At 36.8% G+C, this 20,257-nt stretch overlaps 1 protein-coding gene across 9 annotated transcripts in view; it reads left to right on the plus strand.

Annotated features, from left to right (window-relative positions):
• RALGAPA1 (Ral GTPase activating protein catalytic subunit alpha 1) overlaps window positions 1–20,257 on the plus strand; it is a 261,573-nt gene that overhangs the window by 102,303 nt on the left and 139,013 nt on the right. The gene's annotated exons all lie outside the window — the stretch shown is intronic.

Raw genomic sequence — 20,257 nt, forward strand, 5'->3', positions numbered from 1 at the left:
TGTATTAAGGCCTCTAGTGTTGGTCCTGTTTTTTCTTCTATGACCTTTATAGTTTTTGGCTTTATATTTAGGTCTTTGATCCATTTTGAATTAGTTTTTGTATATGGTGTGAAGTATGGGTCCTGTTTCAGTTTTTTGCAGATGGATATCCAGTTATGCCAGCACCATTTGTTAAAGAGACTGTCTTTTTCCCCAATTAACCGACTTTGGGCCTTTGTCAAATATCAGCTGCTCATAGGTGGATGAGTTTACGTCTGGATTCTCAATTCTGTTCCATTGGTCTACATATCTGTTGTTGTACCAGTACCAGGCTGTTTTGACTACTGTGGTGGTATAAGAGGCCTCCCACTTTGTTCTTCTTCTTGAGTAATGCTTTGCTTATCTGGGGCCTCTTCCCTTCCCATATAAAGTTGTTTATCTGTTTCTCCATCTCATTAAAAAATGCCATTGGAACTTGGATGGGAATTGCATTGTATATGTAGATCGCTTTGGGTACAATTGACATTTTCACAATGTTGAGTCTTCCTATCCATGAGCAAGGTATGTTTTTCCACTTATTCAGGTCTCTTTCGGTTTCTTGCAGTAGTGTCTTATAGTTTTCATTGTATAGGTCTTTTAAGTCTCTGGTTAGATTTATTTCTAAGTATTTTATCTTCTTGGTGGCTATTGTAAATGGTATTGATTTGGTGATTTCCTCTTCGAAGTTCTATTTGTTGGTTTAGAGGAATCCAACTGATTTTGATTTTTGTATGTTTATCTTGTTTCCTGATACTTTGCTGAAATCTTCTATTAGTTCCAGTAGTTTTCTTGTGGATTCTTTGGCGTTTTCTGTGTATAAGATCATATCATCTGCAAATAGAGAGACTTTGACTTCTTCCCTACCAGTTTGGATGCCCTTTATTTCTTTTTCTAGCCTAATTGTGCTGGCTAGGACATCCAGCACAGTGTTGAATAAGGGATTGCTATATCTTAAAGATTATTATGTATCATGAAATATAGAATTTCTTGTATCATACCCCATTACATGGAAGTACCACATTGTCACTTGTGTCCTGAAGATGGACACTTACTTTATTTACAGTTTTGTGCAGTTAAAAATGTTATTACAACACAGTGACCCTGTAGGACAGAGTAGATGCTCCATAGGGTTTCCAAGGAGCGGCTGGTGGATTCGAACTGCTGATCTTTTGGTTAGCAGCCAAACTCTTAACCACTGCACCACCAGGGCTCCAAAAATGGTATAGAATATACTTATATATACTTGTATACTTTGTGCATATATGCAAGTATATCCGTAAGTTAAATACGTAGGATTTTAAATTGAATTTCCCTCCAAAGAGGTTGTACTAATTTACACTTTCACTTAAAGAGCTCCTGTTTCTTCCACACGCTTGCCAGTATATTATATTATCAAGCAGTTTGCTTCATGCCAGTCTGATTTGAAAAATTCCCCGATTGTATTTTAATGATCTTTTCTCTTAACGTGAATGAAGATGAACATCTTTGAATAAGTTTAAAAGCCATTTGAAGCCTTCCATGGTCTTATTTGAACATTGGAAATTCATTAGTCTATAAAAATGTGTGTGTGTGTGTAGAGGGGGTGAGGTAGAATTAAAGCTCTTCTTTACCAAAAAATTTAAGCCAGTGAATATAGAAAAAGTGAAGGAATCAGGAAAGTGTTCATTTTGCAAAACCTAGTATAGTAATTGGAAACCCTGGTGACGCAGTGTTTAAGAGCTACAGCTGCTAACCAAAAGGTCGGCAGTTCAAGTCCACCAGGTGCTCTTTGGAAACCCTGTGGGGCAGTTCCACTCTGTCCTATAGGGTCACTTTGAGTCGAAATCAACTTGCCGGCAATGGATTAATGTGTTAATGTAATAATTGGAGCCCTGTTAGGGTAGTGGTTAGGAGCTTGGCTGCTAACCAAAAGGTCGACTATTCGAATCCACCAGCCGCTCTTTGGAAACCCTATGGGGCAGTTCTGCTCTGTTCTATAGGGTTGCTATGAGTCGGAATCCACTCGATGGCAGCGGGTAATGTAATAATTGATTTTAGTAAGGACACTCAATGGAAAATAAAACCATTAGGTAAAAGATTTTTTAGGAACATGATATTTACGTGTTGCCAAGGATCATCCCACGGATTATTTACAGTTGTAAAAGGTAAAATATACCTTTACAATGGAGGGATCTGGAGGTCACTATATACTTAATCTCCAATTTGTAGCATATGTAGGAGATAGAGGAGCAAGTTAAATGATTCCATGAGGAAACGATCAGACAAAACAAGAGCGTAGTACATTTTATGAGACAACTAGCCTAGACTTTTCAAAAAGATAAAGTGATTTAAGGAAAAGTTGGAGTGGGCATCTGTTTTAGATATAACAGTCTAAAAAGACAAAAACCAAATGCAGTGTGTGAAACTATTGAATTCTGGTTTGAAGAAAAAGTCATAAAAATCATTTTGAGGATAATCTGGCAACTTTGCATATGGACTGGATATTAGATGATATTAAGTAATCATGGTTAATTCTCTTAGGTGTGATAATGGTATTGGTCATATAGGAGAAAGTCCTTACCTGTAGATGTATACTGAAGTATTTAGGGGTGAAGAGTTACGATATCAGCAACTTACTTCACGTACTTCAGCAAGAACATACATTCACACAGAAAAATAAAGTAAATATGGTAAAATGTTAACAGTGTTGAATCTAGGTGAAGGCGTATATGTGTACATTCTAATCTTTTAACTTTTCTGTATGTTTGAAAATTTTCTTAATAAAAATTGGGAAGAAAGTGGTTTTTAAAAATGTCATTTGAGAACTTTATTGCCATCAATACAGTGAAGTTAATATTCTGAAACTATTAGATATTCTTGCTACCTTTTGGTGCACTGCTGGGTTTGCAGAAAGTCAGGGAAGGCTTTTAAGAATCTCCTTTCTCATCCATGGGTGGGTTAACCAGTATGCGAGGTACACATGGGCTTACATTAAGCAAGGTATGCACAGGCTTACTTGTGTTTACTTACTAATCTGTAATGCACAGTTTCACTTGGGTTTCACCACAAAAGACATGGTGAAAACCACGTGAAACTGTGCACTACAGATTACTAAGTAAGAACAAGTAAGCTCGTGTATACCTTGTTTTTTGGGTAATCTGTCCCTATTCTCACCTCACTTCTTTGACCAAAAAAAAAAAGAACAAAGTTATGAGTTGAATATGGACTGATGAGTGGTAAGCACACGGGAAAAGTGAAATGGCTCTGAGGCAAATACTGATATCACCTCAGGAATCCAGACTAAGATCTGGGTAAGCTTCAAGGTTGGAGGGCTGAACTTAAGACTTCCACATTAAGCTCAGGATCTTGACAGGGACAAAAGTTGATTGGTAATGCTCCCAGACTGTTGGTACAACCAAATGCAAATTACCTCTAGAGGGATGCATTCTCAATTAAAAAAAAGAAGAAACCAAGTACGTTGATGTGGAGTCAACTCCAGCTCATAGCAACCCTATAGGACAGAGTAGAACTGCCCTATAGGGTTTCTGAGGAGCAGCTGGTGGATTTGAACTGCCAACCTTTTTGTTAGCAGCATGATCTCTTATCCACTGCGCCACCAGGGCTCCACACACATTCTCAGTTAGGCTTTTAGAAACTGCACAGATTAAAATCAATGAGCTATGAGCTCACAAGGATTATCCACAGAAGTGAGTTAGCAAAAATAATAACATATTTAGATTCCTAATGACTTCAGATATTGGAATTATTTTTCAGACTATAAAAATAATGTATGAAATGTATAAAGAAAAAAAACACTCTTAGAAATGATCAAAGAAGAACCACATAAAATTTTTAGAAATAAGTATGTATTTGCTAAAAGAAAAAGCTCAATGCATGGATTAAAAGGCAGATATATAACTGAAGAGAGATTTGAAGAAATTACCCAGAATGCAGCACAGTGTGACAAGGAGATGGAAACTGTTGAAGGAGAGATGAAGAGATGCATAGAATAAAATTAGAGAGTCAAATATGTCTAATTGGAATTCCAGAAAGAGAATGGAGAGGCAGTATTTAAACAGTAGTAGATAATTGATGGAAGATGTGAATCTATAAAGAAGCACATAGTATACCAAATAGAATAAATAAGTAGAAACCCACATCTAGACACATTGCAGTAACACTGCAGAATAGAAGGACAAAGAAAAGAATTTAAAAACTGCACAGATCACCCCCCCCCCAAAAAAAAAGACAAGCCCAAAGTAGATTTCTCAAAACCAACAATGGAAGACAGAGGAAGGAACTTGCTACCAACTGACCTTCACTAAAGAAATTTCTAAAGAATACTTCAGGAAAAAGAAAAACTATTCCAGACTTCAGGTCTGAGATATAAGAAAGAATAAATCAAATTGGTAGGTGAATCTAAATTATTATTATCTGAATACAGTAACAATAATCTATCATTTTGGAATTAAAGGGCAGAGTTAACATACTGGCATCTATAATATGTTATGTGGGAGGAGTACAGAAGACTATAAATGTTCCAAAAACCTTGTCTTGTTTAGGGTGGGGTAGTGAGTTGGTGGTATTACAGCATTAACTTTAGACTTTAAGAGTATATAGGAAAAAGACAACCCAGTTAAAAAATGGGCAAAGGATTTGAAGAGACATGTCTCCAGAGAAGCTATACAAATGACCAATAAGCATATGGAAAGATGCTCAACATCATTAGTCATCAGGGAAATGCAAATTAAAACCACAATGAGATACAATTTCATACCTACTAGAATGGCTGTAATCAAAAAGACAGGCAATAACTAGTGTTGGTGAGGATGTAGAGAAGTTGGAACTCTCATACAATACTGGTGTGTATATAAAATGGTGCAGCCACTTTGGAAAACAGTTTGGCAGTTCCCACAAATGTTAAACATATAACCCAGCAATTCCACTCTTAGGTATCTACCCAAGAGAATTGAAAACATATATTCACACCAGAATTTGTATGCAAATGTTCATCACATCATTGTTTATGGTAAACAAAAAGTAGAAACAACCCAAATGTCCGTCAGTTCATAATGAATAAACTAAATGTGGTATATCCATATAATGTAATACTGTTCAGCCATAAAAAGGAATAAAGTACTGATACATGCTACAACGTGGATGAACCTTGAAAACATGCTAAGTGAAAGAAGCCAGGCATCAAAGGCCACGTAGGGTATGATTCTACTTATATGAAATGTCCAGAATAGGCAAATTTATAGAGATAAAAAATAGATTATTGATTGCCAGGGGCAAGAGAGGTGGGGGGAGATGGAAAGTGACTGCTGATGGCTACTGGATTTCTTTTTGGAGTGATGAAAATGTTTGGAATTAAGATAGTTGTGATGCTTACACAACCTTGTGAATATACTAAAAGCCACTGAATTGTATACTTTAAAAAGGTGAATTTTGTGGTACGTGAATTATATCTTAGTAAAACAATAAAATATATGAGAAATTTGAAGGGAAACTGCCAATGAAACAGGAATACAGTATATAATTTCTAAACTAATTCAAGGTAATCAATGAAATTAAAATAAAAGTGAGGAAACAGAGCTTGAAACGGGAAAAATTGTACATATCAAAAGCAAAAAGGAACATGGTAGACTATACAATAATCATAATAAACATAAGTTATCTAGACTTGCCAAACAAAAGGCAGTGATTCAGATTAATAATCATAGTTCCAGCCTATAAACTGCTCATCAGGGACATACTTAAATTATAAGGGCACCAAAATGTTGAAATTAAAGAAATGGAAAAGATATATTATGCAAATAACAACCTAGGGGTTTAGAAAAACAGAATATTCCCAAGGAAAGTAGAAAGAAAGAGATAATAAAAATAATAACAAAATCAATGAAATAAAGAATAAATATAACAAATATATGTATGTATTTTTTAAGCCAAAGGTTAGCTCATTGAAAAGGCTAATGAAATAGACAAATTTCTGACAAGATTGGGTTAAAAAAGAAAAAAGCACAAATAAACAGGAAAGAAAAGAGAACAGCTACAGATTCAGCAGAGATTTGAAAACTAGGAGAATCAGGACAACAGAGAACACTATGAAAGTCTGCCAATTCCTAGCACAGTACATTTCACTTACTTGACTGATTCGAGGGAAAAATAGCCAGCCTAAATAGTCCTATAACTATTCTAAAATTGTGAATTAATAGTTAAATACAATTCTGTTGAGGAAACACCAGTCCCAGGTGGTTTTAGAGGCGAGTTCGAGTAAATAAAAAAAGTGTAAGCCTCTACAGGTTTCGGATATTTGAAATAATTAGGGAATACTCCCTAATTTGTTTTATGTAGCCTTGATACTATAACCAGACAAGGACTGTACCAGAAAATAAAATTTGAATATATATACAAAAATTCCAGACATTAGTAATAAATCCAGCAAATCCAGTATGTATAAAAAGGAAACCATTATAAACAGCTGGAGGGTTTATCCCAGCAATGCAAGGGTACTTTAAAATAGGAAATCTGTAAATATAATTATCCACTGATAGAAGGAGAAAAATCATGTGATCATCTTTATAGATGTAGACAAAGACATTGGTAAAAGTTAGTACTTATTTAGGATTAAAATTCTTAGGAACCTAGAAATAGAACTTCCATTTATATAATACACCTATAACAAACATTACTCTCCATACTGATACTCTAGAAGCATTTCACTTACAGTCAGTAACAGACAAGAATGCCCACTTTTCAACATTGTACTAGGAGTCCCAATCAGCATAAAAAAGACTAGTAAAAGAAATAAAAGGTATATAAAATAAAGGAAGACATAAAGCTATTATTATTTACAGAGTACATGATTGTCTACCTAGACAACTGAAAACAACCTACCAACAAACGATCAGAAATAATGAGGTGACTTGATAAAGGTACATATGCACAAATGATTTTGCTTTTTTATTCACCAGCAACAAACAATTAGAAAACATACTGTATGAGATATATACTTAAAATAACAAAATTATATGTAATAGGAACTAAACAAAAAAAATTGCGTTAAATTTATGGAGAAGATTATAAAACCTTAAAGAAGACTGAAATAAATGGGAAGGTATACCCAGCGGCTCTGTGGGAGATCTGCTCCCATAAAGATTACAGCTGAGAAAACCTTACGGGGCAGTTCTATTCTATCACATTGGATTGCCGTGTGTCAAAAATTGACTTTATGGCACCTAACAACAGCAGCCACCATGTCTGAGCATAGGAAAACTCAGTATCACAAAAAAGTCAAATCTCTTCATATTAAATTGCAGGGGTTTTTTTCCTTTTTTTTTTTTTTTTTTTTTTAATTGAGCTTTAGGTGAAGGTTTACAGAGCAAATTAGTTTCTTATTAAGCAATTAATACACATATTGTTTTGTGACATTGGTTCCAACCCCACGACGTGTCAGTACTCCACTTCTCAATCTTGAGTTCCCCATTTCCATTCGTCCAGCTTTCCTGTCCTCTCCTGCCTTCTTGTCCTTGCCCCTAGGCTGGTGTGCTCATTGAGTCTCACATACATGGTTGAACTGTGTGTATTATTGTTTGTTTTATGGGCCTATCTAATCTTTGGTTGAAGGGTGAACCTCAGGAGTGACTTCAGTACTGAGTTAAAAGTACTGTGTTCGGGGGCCATACTCTTGGGGTTTCTCCAGTCTGTCAGACCAGTAAGTCTGGTCTTTTTCTGAGAGTTTGGATTTTGTTCTTTATTCCTCTCCTGCTCTGTCCAGAACCTTCTATTGTGAACCCTGTTAGAGCAGTCAGTGGTGGTAGCCGGGTACCGTCTCGTGCTGGACTCAGTCTAGTGGAGGCTGTGGTAGTTATGGTCCATTAGCCCTTTGGACTAATCTTTCCCTTGTGTCTTTGGTTTACTTCATTCTCCCTTGCTCAAGACAGGGTGGGACCAGTGGAGTATCTTAGATGCCCGCTTACAAGCTTTTAAGACCCCAGACACTACTCACCAAAATAGGATGTGTAAGACATTTTCTTTTTAAACTGTATTATGTCAGTTGAGCTATATGTCCCCTGAGACTATGGTCCCCAGCACTCAGCCCAGTAACTTGGTCCCTCAGGGAGTTTAGATGTGTCTGCGACGCTTCTATGACTTTGCCTTAGTCAAGTTGTACTGACTTCCCCAGTATTGTGTACTGTGTTACCCTTCACCAAAGTTACCACTTACTATTGTCTATTTAGGGTTTTTCCATCCCCACTCCACTCCTTCGTAACCATCAAAGATTGTTGCTTTCTGTGTAAACCTTTTCATGAGTTTTTATAATAGTGGTCTCATACAGTATTTGTCCTTTTGTGATTGACTTACTTCACTCAGCATGATGCCCTCCCAGATTCATCCATATTGTGAGATGTTTCTCAGATCCATTATTGTTCTTTATCGTTGTGTAGTTATCCACTGTGTGTATGTACCATAGTTTGTTTATCCATTCAGCTGTTGATGGGTACTTAGATTGTTTCCATCTTTTTGGTATTGTGAATAATGCTGCAATGAACATGGGTGTGCATATGTTTATTCTGTGTAACGGCTCTTATTTCTCTAGGATGTATTCCTAGGAGTGGGATTGCTGGATCATATGGCATTTCTATTTCTAGCTTTTTAAGGAAGTACCATATCATTTTCCAAAATGGTTGTACCATTTTGCATTCCCACCAGCAGTGCGTAAGAGTTCCAATCTCCCCTCAGTCTTTCCAACATTTGTTATTTTCTGTTTTTTTGATTAGTGCCAGTAATGTTAGAGTGAGATGGTATCTCTTTGTAGCTTTTTTTTTTTAGCTCCTTTTTTTTAATTTATTGTATTTTAGATGAAGGTTTACAAAACAAGTAGTGTCTCATTAAACAGTACAGATACTGTTTTATGACATTGGTTAACAACCCCATGACATGTCAACACTCTCTTTTCTTGACCTTGGGTTCCCTATTACAAGCTTTCCTGTCCCCTCATGCCTTCTAGTCCTTGTCCCTGAGCTGTTGTGCCCCATTAGTCTCATTTTGTTTTATGGGGCTGTCTAATCTTTGACTGAAGGGTGAACCTCGGGAGTGACTTCATTACTGAGCTAAAAGGGCGTCCAGGACCATACTCTCGAGGTTTGTCCAGTCTCTGTCAGGCTACTAAGTCTGTTCTTTTTTTGTGAGTTAGAATTTTGTTCTACATTTTTCTCCAGCTCTGTCTGGGACCTTCTGTTGTGACCCCTTTGTGGTAGCCAGGCACATCTAGTTGTACTAGACTCAGTCTGGTGGAGGCCATGATAGTTGTGGTCCATTAGTCCTTTGGACTAATCTTTTCCTTGTATCTTATTTTCTTCATTCTCCCTTGCTTCCAGAGGGGTGAGACCAGTGGAGTATCTTAGATGGCTGCTCACAGGCTTTTAAGACCCCAGAAGCTACTCACCAAGGTAGAAAGTAGAACATTTTCTTTATAAACTATGTTATGTCAATTGAGCTAGATGCTCCCCAATACCGTGGTCCCCACAGCCCTCTACCCAGCAGTTCGGTCTCTCAGGGAGTTTGGATGTGTCTATGGAGTTTCCATGACCTTTCCTTATACAAGTTGTGCTGGCTTCCCCAGTATTGTGTACTGTCTTGCCCTTTACCAAAGTTATCACTTACCTGCTGTCTTCTTAGTATTCCGTGCCCCCATCCCTCGTAACCATCAATGATTTTTTCTTTTTGTGTGTAAACGTTTTCATGAGTTTTTATAGTAGTGGTCACATACAATATTTGCCCTTTTGTGATTGACTTATTTCACTCAGCATAATGTCCTCCAGTTTCATCCATGTTATGAGATGCTTCACAGATTCATCATTGTTCTTTATCATTACATAATACTCCATTGCGTGTATAGTATAGTTTGTTTATCCATTCATCTGTTGATGGGCATCTAGGTTGTTTCCATCTTTTTGCGATTGTGAACAGTGCTGCAATGAACATGGCTGTGCATATGTGTATTCGGGTGACAGCTCCTATTTCTCTAGGATATATTCATAGGAGTGGGATTGCTGGATCATATGGCATTTCTATTTCTAGCTTTTTAAGGAAGCGCCATATCATTTTCCAAAATGGTTGTACCATTTTGCATTCCCACCAGCAGTGCTTAAGAGTTCCAGTCTCCCTGTAGCCTCTCCAACATTTGTTATTTTCTGTTCGTCTGATTAGTGCCAGTAATGTTGGGGTGAGATGGTATCGCGTTGTAGTTTTGATTTGCATTTCTTTAATGGCTAGTCATGGAGAGCATTTCCTCATGTGTCTGTTACCTGCTTGAATGTCTTCTTTGGTGAAGTGTCTGTTCATATCCTTTGCCCATTTTTTAATTGGATTATTTGTCTTTTTGTTGTAGAGGTGTTAGATTTTTCTATAGATTTTAGAGATTAGACCTTTGTCAGATATGTTATAGACACAAGTTTTTTTCCAGTCTGTAGGTTCTCTTTTTACTCTTTTGGTAAAATCTTTTGATGAGCCTAAGTGTTTAATTTTTAGAAGATCCTAGTTACCTAGCTTATCTTCCGGTGTTTGTATATTGTTAGTTATGGTTTGTATCCTGTTTACGCCGTTTATTAGGGCCTCTAGCATTGACCCTATTTTTTTCCTCTATAATCTTTATAGTTTTTGGTTTTATATTTAGGTCTTTGATCCATTTTGAATTACTTTTTGTGTATGGTGTGAGGTATTGATCCTGTTTCATTTTTTTTTTACAGATGGACATCCAGGTTTGCTTAAATTGCAGTTTCGATAAAAAAAATTGTAACAATTTTTTGAGGAGTTGACATGCAGAGCCAAAAAGAGTTAAAGATACTCCCCAAAAAAAATGAAGGTAGTGAGACTTCCCTATCAGTTACTAACACTTACAAACTTACAGTAATAAACAACAACAAAAAAGTTTGGTTTTGATATAAACTAAACAGTTGATCTGTGGAATAAAGGCATGTTCTAGGAATAGATCTACTCATATATGGAAAATTCAGTATATGTCAAAAATGTGGATAAGTGGGAGAAGAGAGGGAACTTTAAGCAAATGATTCCGAAGTAATTTTTTATGCATAATGGAGAAAATGAGATTGAATCTCTGCTTCATAGTATTTTCCCAAATAGTATGAATTAAAGACTGAATTTGAAAGCAAAACTTGAAAATGTTAGAAGAAAATATGTGAATATATTTTAACATTATAATTGTGACAAGCTTTTTTTACAAAAGACACAAAAACATTTACCATAAAGAAAAGATTGATAAATACAACTACATTAAAATTTAAACCTGGAAGAAATCCAGAAAAAAAAAAGCTTAATAACAAATCCTTTGGAAAGGAATCCTTGGGGCCATTTTTGGGAGGGAGGTATATTTTTTTACTATATACCCTTTGGAATTTGGGGCCTTATTTGTGTGTTACCTATTTGAATGGATAGGTAATTCAAATGAAGAAGGATATCATGCTTGGTAGAGGGTCAGCAAAAAAGAGGAAGACCATCAACGAGATGGAGTGACACAGCAGCTGCAACAGTGGGCTCAAACATAGCAACACTTGTGAGGATGGCACAAGACCGGGCAGTGGTTTGTTCTCTTGAACATAGGGTCAGTATGAGTCAGAAGCAGCTTGATGGCACCTGGCAACAACAGCCTATTCCTTTCTTGTGAACTACCCATAACTTTTCCCCTTTTTGTATTAGATTGTTGATTTTTTAATAATCTATTTCATTATTTTTGTTGTTGAGAATATACACAGCAGAACATACACCAATTCAACAGTTTCTTCATGTACAATTCAGTGACATTGTTTACATTCTTCAAGTTGTGCAACCATGCTCACCTTCCTTTTCTGAGTTGTTCCTCCCCCATTAACATAAACTCACTGCCCCCTAAGTTTCCTATCTAATCTTTTGAGTTGCTGTTGTCAGTTTGATCCCATATAGATAGACCTTAAAAGAGCACAATATGCAAACCCGACATTCTTTACTGTTGTTGTTAGGTGCTGTTGAGTCTTTTCTGACTCATAGAACAAGACACTGCGGGGTCCTGCTCCACCCTCATAATCGTTGTTATGCTTGAGCCCGTTGTTGCAGCCACTGTGTCAGTCCATCTCTCTGAGGGTCTTCTGTCTTTTGCTGACCCTCTATTTACAAAGTATGATGCCCTTCTCCAGGGACTGGTCCCTCCTGGTAACATATGTGTCCAAAGTATGTGAGACAGAGTCTCGACATCCTTGCTTCTAATGAGCATTCTGGCTGTACTTCTTACAAGACAGATTTGTTCGTTTTTTTGGCAGTCCGTGGTATATTCACTAGTCTTCGTCAGCACCATAATTCAAAGGCATCAATTCTTCTGCAGTCTTCCTTATTCATTGTCCAGCTTTCTTATGCATATGAGGCTATTGAAAACACTGTGGCTTGGGTCAGGCACACCTTAGTCCATAAAGTGACATCTTTACTTTTTAATACTTGAAAGAGGTCTTTTGCAGCAGATTTGCCCAGTGCAGTGAGTCACTTGACTTCTTGACTGCTGCTTCCATGGATGTTGATTGTGGATCCAAGTAAAAACGAAATCCTTTACGACTTCAGTATTTTCTCCGTTTATCATGTTGTTGCTTACCGGTCCAGTTGTGAGGATTTTTGTTTTCTTAATTCGAGGTGTAATCCATACTAAAGGCAGTAGTCTTTAATCTTCACCAGTAAGTGCTTCAAGTCTTCTTCACTTTTAGCAAGCAAGGTTGTGTCATCTGCATATTGCAGGTTGTTAATGAGCCTTACTCCAATCCTGATGCCACTTTCTTCTTCATATAGTCCAGCTTCTCAAATTATTTGCTCAGCATACAGATTGAATAAGTATGGTGAAAGGATACAACCCTGACGTACACCTTTCCTGACTTGAAACCACGCAGTATCCCCTTGTTCTGTTCAAACGACTGCCTCTTCGTCTATGCCCAGGTTCCTCATGAGCACAATTTAGTGTTCTGGAATTCCCATTCTTTGCAGTGTTATCCATAATTTGTTATGATCCACAGTCGAGTGCCTTTGCATAGTCAGTAAAACACAGATAAACATCTATTTGGTATTCTCTGCTTCAGCCATGATCCATCTAACATCAGCAATGATATCTCTAGTTCCATATCCTCTTCTGAATCCAGCTTGAATTTCTGGCAGTTCCCTGTTGATGTACTGCTGCAACTGCCTTTGAATGATTGTAAGCAAAATTTTACTTGCGTGTGATACTAATGATATTGTTTGATAATTTCCGCATTCTGTTGGATCACTTTTCTTTGGAATGGGTACAAATATGGATCTCTTCCAGTTCGTTCCAAATTTCTTGGCACAGACGAGTGAGCACTTCCAGCGCTGTATCTGTTTGTTGAAACATCTCAGTTGGTATTCCATTGATTCCTGGAGCCCTGTTTTTTGCCACTGCACTTCATGCAGCTTGGACCTCTTCCTTCAGTATGATTGGTTCTTGATCATATGCTGCCTGTTGAAATGGTTGAGTGTCAGCCAGTTCTTTTTGGTATAGTGGTTCTGTGAATTCCTTCCCTCTTCTTTTGTTGCTTTCCATGTCATTTAGTATTTTCCCCATCCTTTAGAATCCTTTAGTATTGCATCTCAAGGCTTGAATTTTTTCTTCAGTTCTTTCAGCTTGAGAAATGCTAAGCATGTTCTTCCCTTTTGGTTTTCTAACTATAGGTGTTTGCACATTCATTATAATATTTTACTTTTTGTTCTCTATACTTTTTCTTCTCTATCAGCCCTTTGAAATCTTCTGTTCAGCTCTTTTTACTTCATGATTTCTTCCTTTCACTTTAGCTACTCTACGTTCAAGAGCAAGTTTCAGAGTCTCTTCTGACATCCATTTTGGTCTTTTTTTTCTTTCCTGTCTTTTTAATGACCTCTTGTTTTCTTTATGTATGCTGTCCTTGATGTCATTCCACAACTTGTCTGGCCTTTGGTCATTTGTGTTCAGTGCGTCAAATCTGTTCTTGAGATGGTCTCTAAATTCAGGTGGGATGTACTCAAGGTCGTACTTTGGTTCTTGTGGACTTGTTTTAATTTTCTTCAACTTCAGCTTGAACTTGCATATGAACAATTGATGGTCTGTTCCACAGTCAGCCCTTGGCCTTGTTCTGACTGATGATATTGAGCTGATGATACTGACCAGTTAATATGACTACTATTCAGATTTACAGACCAAGTAATAAGGCCAAAGATGAAGAAACTGAAGATTTTTACCAACTTCTGCAGTCTGAAATTGATCAAACATGTAATCAAGATGCATTGATAATTACTGACAATTGAATGTGAAAGTTGGAAACGAAGGATTAGTCATTGGAAAATATGGCCTTGGTGATAATAATACCAGAGATAACATGATAGAATTTTGCAAGACCAATGACTTCTTCATTGCAAATACCTTTTTTCAACAACATAAATGGCGACCATACACATGGACCTTGCAAGGTGGAATTCTTTACTAGTTAAGCTAAACTATCGTTTGGTTTTAAGAAGACATCAGGGGACATTTTTGTTTTAATGTTTTTTAAAGATTAGTTCAGGGCAGTAGTTTCAGGGGTTCATCTAACCTTCATGGCTCCAGGAAGTCTGATGTCCATTAGAATTTGAAAATCTGTTCTGCATTTTCCCCCTTTTGATCAGGTTTCTTCCATAGAGTCTTTAATCAAAGTGTTCAGTAATGATAGGTAGGCTTCATCCAGTTCTTCTGGTATCATGGCAAAAGAGGCACTTGTTCTTGGAGGCAATTAGCCACACATTCCCTTTCTTCCACCTATCCTTGATTTTCTTTCTTCCTCTGTTACTCCAGGCGAATAGAGAGCAACTGTTGTGCCTTGGAGGCCACCTGTAGGCTTTTAATACCCCAGGCATTACACAAGTAACTAGGAGGTAGAACAGAAGCTCTAAATATGATATTAGGCCAATTAACTGGGATATTGGGATGTTCCATTAAACCATGACCCTGAACCTCTAAGTCAAGGGACCAAATCCCATGAGGTGTTTAGTTCTACACAAGCAACCTCAGCAGCCTCTGTCATTGTTGTAGATATATCTATCACACAACTTTTGGTAATACAACTTTTTATAGGTGTACAACTTGTTGACAGCAATTATATTAGTCTGCTTTGTAACCCTACCCTTAATTAATCTGATTTTTTCCATCAGTGAAATATGAATTTCAGTACTCTATAAGCAATAACCTGCATTTTCCTCCTCCCTCCCACCACTGGTAGCCACTAAGAAACTTTAGTGTGTATATATTTGCCTTTTCATGTCTTTTTATGTAAGTGAGGTTATACAATATTTGTCCTTTTGTGACTGACTTACTTCACTAAACATGTCTTCAAACTACATCCATAGTGTAGCACATATCAAGACTTCATTTCTCTTATTGGCTGAGTAGTATTCCATTGTGTGTATGTACCACAATTTGTTTATCCATTCTTCCATTGATGAGCATTTAGGTTGTTTCTCCATTTTGTCTACTGTGAGTAGTGCTGTATGGGCATAGGCATACAATTATCTGTTTGAGTCTCTGCATTCAGGTCTTTTGGGAGTATACCCAGGAATGGAATTTCTTGCTGGATCATATGGTAGTTTTATTTTTAGTTTTTTTGAGGAACCGCCACATTATTTTTCCACAATGGCTATACTATTTTACATTCCCACCAGTAATGGATAGACGTTCCAATTTGCCTATATCCTCGCCAACATTTGTTATTTTTCTGATTTTTTTTTTTTTTATCTTAGCCATCCTAGTGAGAATGAGATGGTAACTCACTGTGGTTTTGATTTGCATCTCTATGATGGCTAATAAAGTTCAGCATCTTTTCATGTGTTTTGTGGCCATTTGAGTGTCCTCTTTGGTGAGATGTCTAATTCAAGTCTTTTGCCCATTTTATGATTGGGTTATTTGTCTTTTTGTTGTTGCCAAAGTTTTGTATATATTTTGGTTATTAGATTCTTCCCAGATACGTAGTTTTCCAAAGATATTCTCCCGGTCGGTAATGTGTCTTTTCACTTTTTTGGTCCAGTCTTGATGAACAGAATCTGTGAATTTTGATGAGGTCTCATTTGTCTGTTTTGTCTTTTGCCATATGTGCTTTTGTTATGTTAGATAATCCATTTTAAAACCTACACCAACAGCCTTGCACCTATATTGTTTTCTAAGATTTTTATGGTTTTAGTTTTCACATTTTGGGTCCTTAATCTATTTTGAATTTGTTTTTTTTGTATGGTGTGAGGCATGGAACCAGTTTCATTTTTATGCATGTGGAAATCCATTTTTCCCAATACTGTTTATTGAAGAGACTCTTCTTTCTCCATTGAAGGGATTAGTGTCCTTGTCAAAAATCAGTTGACCATGGATGTGTGCGATTGTAGATGTTTAAAATGAGTTGTAGGTTTTCTTCATATAACAAAGAAATTAGCACAATTTGTCACATAAAGTATATGTGAAACATTTTCATAAAATCCGATGTATGGACTCTTGCTTTTTCTTAGATTTTATGTTTTTAGTTAATTCTTATTTGTCCTGTTTCATTTCTACTAGCTTGTTCAGTATTCTTCCCTCCATTCTTTCATTCTTTCCACCTACCTTATTCTTGTATTCCTTATCTTAAATGTGGAGTAGACTGATTTTCAACTGAGCACACCTTTTTTCCTCTCCAGGTTACATTTTGAAAATCACTTTTCTTTCACTGCAATGTTGAACAGCAAATTGCAGTTTTTTTTTCCCTCATGTATAGTGTGTTCTTTTTTTCTTTTTTTAAAGTTTATAAAGAAGTTTATTAAGAAGCTGTTTGATGTATACTTTTCTGTTGCAAACTCTGAGTTATGAAGGTTACTTAACACTACTGTAATAATAATAATAACCTATTTCAGAGCTCTTGGGTTAATTGGCAAGTTTTAGAGATGATGGAGGTGTCACAGCAAGCCCAAACTAACCATAAGCTCACTGTTTTGATTTAAGGTACCCTGGGCTTCTTGCTATGCAGAAACAGCATCATATGTGTGCCTTTCATTCTTGTATGTAATTAAAATGATTGATTTCTTTGTTTGGTTAAAGATTACTAAGTTATCTGAAGATGAACACTTGTTCTTTTAGAGCAGTGATTTTCTTCTCAAGTCTTGGATTGTATAGCACATAGTAGCTCATCTTCCTTTTTCTTTATAATTTGGCTTCTGTCCTAGCCACTCTTCTCAAATGACTCAAAATCTGATGACATTTTGGGTTTTTTGTTGTTGTTCTTAAGTTCCTTCATCTGTGTAGTACTGTTGATCTTCATAAGATTCCCTCTTCTTGACTTCTGTAACATTATATCCTACAGTTTCTCCATACACTTTCTGAATCATTTGTTTTCAGATTTCTGACCTCTTTCAAATCCTTAATTGCAAGTGTTTTATAACAGTCTATCCTTGATCCTTCTCTTATTTTAAGTTTATTCTAGAATCAAGACTTCAACTTCTACTTTTAGGCATGTGATTCTCAGATCTTGCTTGGGCTTCTAAATTAAAATTCCAATACTTGCTAGACATCTTCATCTTGTCACTTCACTAGAAATTGAACTTCAAATCCAAAACTGATTTTATCATCTTCTACCCTAACCTGTACTCCTTTTCTTTCCTTTTTTTTTGTTCATTTTCCCAGTCACTCTAGTCCAGACTTCCTTTTGCCATATCCCACCTGGATCTCATTAGTTGCCAAGCTCGATATAATCTCATTTACCTATCCTTCCCTTTTCCGTTGCCATAACTGTAGTTAAGGTTCTCATTTTCCATCACCTTGTCTTCTCCTATATTGCTTTTTTTTTTTCTTTAATACTTTATTGTGTTTTTGGAGAAAATTTACATAACAAATTAGGTTCTCATTTAGCAATTTCTATGCATATTATTCAGTGACATAGGTTACACTTTTCACAATGTGTCAGCATAATCATTATTTCTGTTCTGGTTGTTCTGTTTCCATTAATCTAGCTTCCTTGTCCCCCCTTACTCTCTCATCTTTGGTCTAGGGTAAGTGTTGACTTTATGTTTCATTTAGATGGATTGTTTAGAGGAGCACAGTACTCGTGCATGATATTATTTATTTTATGAGCCACTCTGTCTTTTGGCTGATAGGTGACCACTGGGAGTGGTTTGAGTTCCAAGCTTAAAGGGTACCCCAGGGTGGTAATCTCAGGGGTTCCTCTGATCTCTACTGGTTCATTAAGTTTGGCCTTTTCTAGGAACTTGAGTTATGTTCTACATTTTTCTCCCATTCTGTGCGGGACCATCTGTTGTATCCCTGGTTGGCATGGTTGGTAGTGGTAGCAGGGCATCATCTAGTTCTTTGAGTCTCCAGGTAGGTGAGGCTGTGATTCGTGTAGACTATTAGTCCTATAGACTAGTTTCTTCTTTGAATCTTTGGTTTTCTTCTCTTTTGCTCCAGATGCGTAGAGTCCTATAGTTTTATCTTAGATGGCCACTCGCAAGCTTCTAAGATCCCAGATGCTACTCACCAGACTAGGATGTAGAGTACTGTTATTGTGAGCTACGATATGCTAATTGACTGAGTTGCCCCCCCCGACACTATGGTCCTAAGCCCTCAAGCCCAGTAACCCAATCCTGCAAGGTGCTTGTTTATGTCTAGAAAGTATCCATAACTGTGTTCCCTATGTGCTTTATTTTATATATGAATATATATGCAGCACGCACAATCATGTGTATACATTTGCCTACAGAAACACCTATACATGCCCACCCATATAGTCATGTGCTTACGTATACATATATAAGGAACCCTGGTGATGCAGTGGTTAAGCACTTGGCTGCTAACCAAAACGTCAGTGGTTCGAACCCACCAGTGCTCCACGGGAGAAAGATGTGGCAATCTGCTTCCGTAAAGATTGATAGCCTTAGAAACTGTATGGGGCAGTTCTACCCTGTCCTGTAGGGTCTCTGTGAGTTGGAATCAGTTCGACGGCAGTAGGGTCTTGGGGTATACATACATTAGCATAGATAGCTACCTGTGTAACCACTTGCATATTTTTTGTTTTTTTTATGGTTGTTGTAAAATTGTATGTGTTGTAACTTTTACCAAAGTGGTCCCTTATTATTGTGTACTTCTTAGTGTCGTCATTTACCTTGGTCAAGTTGTGCTGACTTCACCCTTATTTGGTATTGCCTTACCCATCACCAAAACTAACAAGTGTGTACTATCTAGAAAGTGATTCCCCCTCCTCCTCCCTCTCATCCCTGTTAACCACCAAAGAATGTTGTTTTCTGTATGTGTACCTATTCTTGTCTTTTTATAGTAGTGAGATCATACAGTATTTTTTCTTTTGTGATTGACTTATTTCACTCAGCATAATGTCCTCCATATTCATCCATGTTACAGTGTATTTTGAGAACTCATCGTTATTCTTTATGGGTGCATAGTATTCCATCATTTATGTATGTTCCACAGTTTGTTTATCCATTCATCTGTTGATTGGCACATAGGTTGTTACCATCTTCTTGCTATTGTGAATAATGCTGCAGTGAACAAAGGTGTGCGTATGTCTGTTCGTGTCAGTAGTTTTAGTTCTTTTAAGGCGTACACCTAGGGAGTGAGATTACTGGATGATAGGGTATTTCTATTTCTAGCTTTTTCAGGAAGCGCCATACTGTTTCCCGTAATGGTTGGACCAATTTACAATCCCACCAGCAGTGGAACAGGGTTGCAGTTTTCCTGCAACCTTGCTAGCATTAATTGTTTTCTGTTTTTTTGATCAGTGCCATTTTTGCAGGGGTGAGATGGTATCATATTGTAGTTTTGATTTGCATCCTTCCGATGGTAATGATTGTGAGCATATTTTCATGTGATTTTGGGCTGCTCAAATGTCCTCTTTTGTGAAGTGTTTGTTCACTCCTTTGCCCATTCTTTCATGGGTTAGTGTTTTTGATGTTGAGTTGCTGAAGTTTTCTGTATATTTTAGAGATTAGACCCTTATCAGATGTATCATTCCCAAATATTTTTTCCCATTTTGTAGGTTTTTTTTTTTTAACTCTTTTGATAAAGTTTTTTTGATGAGCATAAGTATTTAATATTTAGGAGATTCCAGTTATCTAACTTGTCTTCTGTTACTTGTGCATTTGTAGTTGTTTTTGGTATCCTGTATTGTCCTTAATGGTTTTCTTGCCACCAGGCTCTTCAACCACTGATTCAGAAATTTCTTTTTTTTTGCATATGGAACAG

This window comes from Trichechus manatus, unplaced genomic scaffold, assembly GCF_000243295.1.
Source record: "Trichechus manatus latirostris isolate Lorelei unplaced genomic scaffold, TriManLat1.0 scaffold00043, whole genome shotgun sequence".
Classification (NCBI taxonomy): Eukaryota; Metazoa; Chordata; class Mammalia; order Sirenia; family Trichechidae; genus Trichechus; species Trichechus manatus.